The sequence below is a fragment of the Varanus komodoensis genome, unplaced genomic scaffold, assembly GCF_004798865.1.
Source record: "Varanus komodoensis strain SLA01 unplaced genomic scaffold, ASM479886v1 scaffold11, whole genome shotgun sequence".
In the NCBI taxonomy this organism is placed as follows: domain Eukaryota; kingdom Metazoa; phylum Chordata; class Lepidosauria; order Squamata; family Varanidae; genus Varanus; species Varanus komodoensis.
Window position 1 is genome coordinate 13631663 of NW_025335317.1, and position 5652 is coordinate 13637314.

A 5652-nucleotide genomic window follows, 5' to 3' on the forward strand; every position below is an offset into this window, starting at 1 on the left:
AAAAGCCTACAACTCCCAGCATGCCCTAACCAGCTTAGTTGGCTAGGGCATTCTGGGAATTTCCTGTCTAAATTTGCATAGGATTGTACCCCCAGTCACTCACAATTAAATATTTGATCATGTTCAGGCAGATAAAAAAAGCTTTCTCATCACTGGTCTTGGCTGTGCTGATGTGAGGATAGGAAACCAGTACTTTTAATAACAGAACAAAAGATGGAATTTCAGTGGACACAGATTTTCTCACCTTTCTCCTTGACAAATACCGCTTGTCAAATGTCATTCTTTGCACAACTATTAAAAACATAAGAGCTTCATGCTCCATTGCATCTGTTCACCTTATACAAGGCCAATGCATCTGCCAGTAATCCCCCCATCCTCAATCCTAAACATTGTGCTTAAGTTCTGTTCAAAGAATGGGATGGCTAAAATAATTTATGTCCATTAAATACAGATAACTGGAGTTGGTTCAAGGCCATTATTTGATGTAAATTCCATACATCTCGATCAATGCAGCCTTCTTAATCTGGTGCCTGCCAGATTTGTTGGAGTATAACCACCACCATCCCCAGCAGGCATGGCCATTGTTGGCTGCAGATGATGGAATGATGGAAGTTAGCCCCACATCTGGAGGCACCAAGTTCAGGGCACCTGAATAAAACAATTCTCAACATTTTGAGAACTGGTTAGAAAAGATCAGCCATTTCATATGAGAGGAAATGTCAAGAGAAGAGAAACGGGCAAGCATAACTATGTGGGTATGATTGAAAATTTGTCAAAGAGAAGTCATAAATCATTACTAAAGATTTTTTTAATGATCACGACAGCCATATGTACATGGAAATTTATTTTCTCATTATTAATCCATCAGTACTCAATCAGGCAAACTTTCATTGCCTTGTATTTTCCCGAGGGTACATTTATCTGGAAGCTGTTGAGAAGCTGTCAGAAGATAGAAATACTATAGTGAAAACCAGTATTAAAATTAAAAAACCGTTTATTTTCTAGCTGAAAGGTTCCTGATTTCTGCATTTTTTTAAAATTTCATTTTATTTATTTATTTTTGCATCCTGCTACATTAAAGTGCCACAGGGCCATTCTTTTGCTACTGTTCTGATATTTGTAGTAAAAAAAGGTGCAATATGCACATTTTCCTCTGATTAGTGGTGGGAGTGTCATGGAGAGACAAAATAATCCCCCGAACTGAACATACAATGCCAGGTCTTATTAGAAGAATATTAACTGTGCTGTTGTATTTCAATTGCATGTTTACTCAGAAGTAACTCCTATGGAATTCAATGGGACTAACTTCCAGGTACATGTTTACAGAAGTGCAATCTATTACACATTTTCCCAAGTAAATGGATTTAGGATCAAGCTTTTAATTGTAAAAGTACACTGGTATATCTGAAGGGACGGCATGTTAGTTGTCCTATATTGAATAAAAACAATTGCCTGAATGATGCTGGTTTTGCTCTGTGCCATCAGGACATCTCTAACTTATGGTTACCCTATGAATGAATGCCCTCCATTTTGTATTGTCCTTGAGTGCCCTGCTCAGCTCTGATAAACCCAAGGTTGTGGCTTCTTTTATGGGGTCAATCTCATATTGGATCTTTCTCTACTTCTTCTGCCTTGGACGTCCGCTAGCATGGCTATTTTATGTATTTTGTTTAGAAATATATTTATGTATTGGAAGCCACCTCGAGGCTTATGCGAATGGGGTGGCATACAAGTAGTCCAAACAAACAAACAAATTTATTCCCCAGTGAAGCTTGCCTTTTCAGGATATGCCAAGGTATGACAACTTCAGTTTTGTCATTTTTGCATCTGGGGAAAGTTCTGGCTCGACTCACTTGTCCAGCTTAGTCTTCTTCATAATCTATTTGCACACATTTGCAAAAAGATTATACATACAGGTCTTCATTTGCATAGATACAACATAGCATAGCCTATTCAGAGACAGCATTAAATGAGTTAATGATGAAGCTAGTTACCTACAGGAACTCTTCACTCTAGTTTTCTGTCATTCCTCGTACTTGTCTTCCTGAGCTGGAGCTGTTCAAAGTGCTGACTAGGTCAGGAACTGGCAATCCTAGGAATGTGAACATTAATAGCAAAAAAGAGAAACATTTCAATATCCTTTTTAACGTTTCCCCCACCTCTGACCCTTGCATATCTTTTAGAACTGAGATGGTTTCTTATAATGTAACATATATATCCTGCTTCATTTCAAGGACTTAGGGTGGCTAATATTCATAATAAAATCCTAAATGCAAAATATTAAACCAGATCTTTGTCTTATTCCTCCCTATCTGTGATCACCAACAAGCATTTTGAATAATGGTGTGTTATACTAGTTCCAGAACATGGCCATGGTCAAGTTCTGCTGAATCTCCAGAGGAACAGAATCACAAAGTTGAAGGATACATACAAAAATGCCTTTACCCTTATGATCCTGGCTTAGTGCAGGATGAACGATCATTCTCAATTGATATTAGAGGTCATGTTGGAACATAGGGGTGGAAATAGGTCAAACTTTTAGTCTAAGTTCGGTCATGTCACTAACTGGGAGAATATTTTTCAGGACAATCTGGACTAGTCTAGTTGAAATAGCTGAAATTCCTAATTCTGTCAATTTAGATAAAGCATGGATCCAAACCCAAGCAAAGAACTATTCTTTTGCCAGTATGACTCCTAGGCTTCTAGAATATTTATTTTATTTTATTTATTAAAACATTTTTATGCTGCCCCATTCGCCGAAGCCTCGGGGCGGCTTACAACAATAAATTAAAATAACATTTTAAAATATATACATTAAAATACAAATATATGATATAAAACATACAATATAAAACAAGCCGCCCTGGCCAGATAAAATTCAATAATATTAACATTTAAAATACTGCTTAAATAAAAAGGTCTTCGCCTGGCGCCGAAAAACAAATAACAACGGCGCCAGGCGGACCTCTCTGGGGAGCGCATTCCATAACTTCATTGGATCTTGTTTCTGGGGTGCACCAACTGTAGCGACATGGTTCCACCCACTAAGGTCTTTTTAGGGTTCCAATGGGCCAAAGAAGTCAATCAGGGGTTGCTTTGCTCTCCCATGACTCCATGCTGATCTGACTGATGCATCTGGACAAAACTTCTCCTTCTTGGAATGAAGAAGTCAATCAGAAGCAGCTCCTCACATTCAGGTTGGAGCTTGTCTTTCTTCTTGGCATTCAGTTCCATCATAGACTGTACCTTTGCTATCTTCAATCCTGTGCCTGCTTCTTCCACCATTCTTGGCTTTTCCTCAAATGCCTTACTCTTAGCTCCAAAAATTGGTAGGCGAAGCTTCCTCTGTCTTCCCTAAATCTCTACATACAAGGTGCCCATCTACTCTGTAGATCCCCTCAGCTAACCCTAACTTAGTACTCTGAAAGCAGGCTGTAGGGCCAGATTTAGCCTTTTGTAGATTTTCTAAGGGCTTCACCCACTCCTGAAGAAGCAGCTCCCTGGCATGCTTCCATTAATACTGGCTGGGTCTGAGGTCCTCTTTTCAAATTGCTTCAAGGTCCTTGTTAAGCCACTGCAAGGCATCCATGTCCTGAAACTACAAGTATTTCTGCAACTTTCTCAGTTCTTGCTCACTTACACCAGTTCACAGCTTCTCTCAAAGGAAACGCAATCCCACTTCAAATACCAGCATTATGCATGTTTCATTTCCCTGAGCAGTGAGATGTTCCTGGCCTTGGATTCCTGTGGAAGGAGAGATCACTGAAGAGTGACTTAAAGATGTTTATGTAATATTTGAATTGAATTTCAAATATACAAGATGAACATAGGTGGGGGAACATAGCCAGATATTCCTACCAAACAACAAATCCACCATGTCAAATCCTTGGATTAGATGTGCTCTCATGCCGCTCGGCCCTACTTTGACAAACCATCATTAGTCAGACTGGAAACTTTACATTTTAACCGGGACAGAGTGTATTACAGTCATCTGGCCTTGAAGACATGAATAAATTATGGTGATGGCACATCCCAAAAGTTGATGCTTCACCTGTCACCATGTACAACTGGGGGTTAGTTGCCCCCAAGCAGGGAAGGCCCTATCATTAGGTAGAGTGAGCCAGCCAGCCAGGTATTGCAGGAGAGAGCTCATATGGCTCAGGACCTATTGTCATATGGCCTATTGTGATGCGTGAAACAGGTCATACGATGGAGCACTGTGACCAGTATGGTTGGACCTGCCCAAGGTATAATGCTAACATGGAAACCTGGCATGGCAGCAGTTAGGGATGTGCAAAGAATCCATTTGGGGGTGGGAATTCCCTGGGATTGGCTCCCTGGATTCTGGCCCCCTTTTCAGGGGCCCTGAGTCCAAGTTTCTGGCTCATGCTCCCGGTGCTCGTCCAGAAACAAGCCCCATGAACTATGCAGACAGTGCCCCCCCTTCATATGTGGCACTGCTACTGCTGGCTGCACCAGGCAGAGAAGGAGGTTGGTTCTTGGGAAAGGTGCCACTCACAGTACCCCTCGCCTGTGGTTTCCCTTTGATGGGCAGCTGATGGGCAAGGTTGCTGGTTGCGCAACTGAGGGTCCACACATTTTCATGGACTTCCTCTTGGCACAGCTCACTTTGTAGGACCAGGCCAAACATTAGAGGAAGGGCGCAGATGTTATAAGAGAGAACTGGGCATGTTTAGCCTTGAGAAGAGAAGACTTGAGAAGAGAAGACTGAGGGGGAGGGGGCATGGTATCCCTCTAGAAGTACCTCAAAGGCTGTCACAAGGAGGAAGGTCAATATCTCCTCTTGCTGATGCCAGAGTGTAGGACACGGAATAATCAATTCAAGTGGTGACAACCCAGATTCAGGCTGGACATCAGGAGAAGCTTCCTCGCTGTCAAAGCAATTCAACAGTGGAACCAGCTGCCTGGAGAGGTGGTGGGCTCTCCCACACTGGAGACATTTAGAAAGAAACTGGACAGCCATCTGAGTGGGATGGTGTGACTTGGTGCCCTGCAACAGCAGGGGGTTGGACTTGATGGCCTTCATGGCCCCTTCCAACTCTATTATTCTAAGATTCTATAAGGACTGATTCCAGAATGGTTTGTTCCAACCCTAGAAATGATACTCTGCTGTAAGCTACTCATTCATCTTAGTAACTATGTCAGGATGTTGAACCTCTTTCAGCTTGAGGGCCAAATTCAATTTTGCTGACATTTTTGGGAACCAAATTCCAGTGGGTGGAGCTGAAGCAAAACATGGTAGAGGCAAAACCAAACAGGGCAAGGATAAAATTCCAGCATAAAGCTCTTCCTTCTGGTAATTAAGCCTTAGAGAGGTATTGCAATACTTTAGGATGTAGAAAAAACAGCACAAAACCCAGGAAATTAACATTGTGCTAGTTGGGAGAAATGGATGAGGTCGGGGAAAGAGGCATGGCTGTCTGGCAAGCCCCAGAGGGCTGGATTTGGACCTGAACCCTGAGGTTTTACATCCCTGGCCTATAAGTTACAGACTTCTGTAACACGCTTTACGTGGGACTACCCTTGAAGACAGTCCGGATACTTCAATTGGTGCAGAATAGAGCTGCCAGGTTGCTGACGGGGACTGGGTGTTGTGCTCACATAACTCCAGTCCTCCGTCAGCTTCACTGG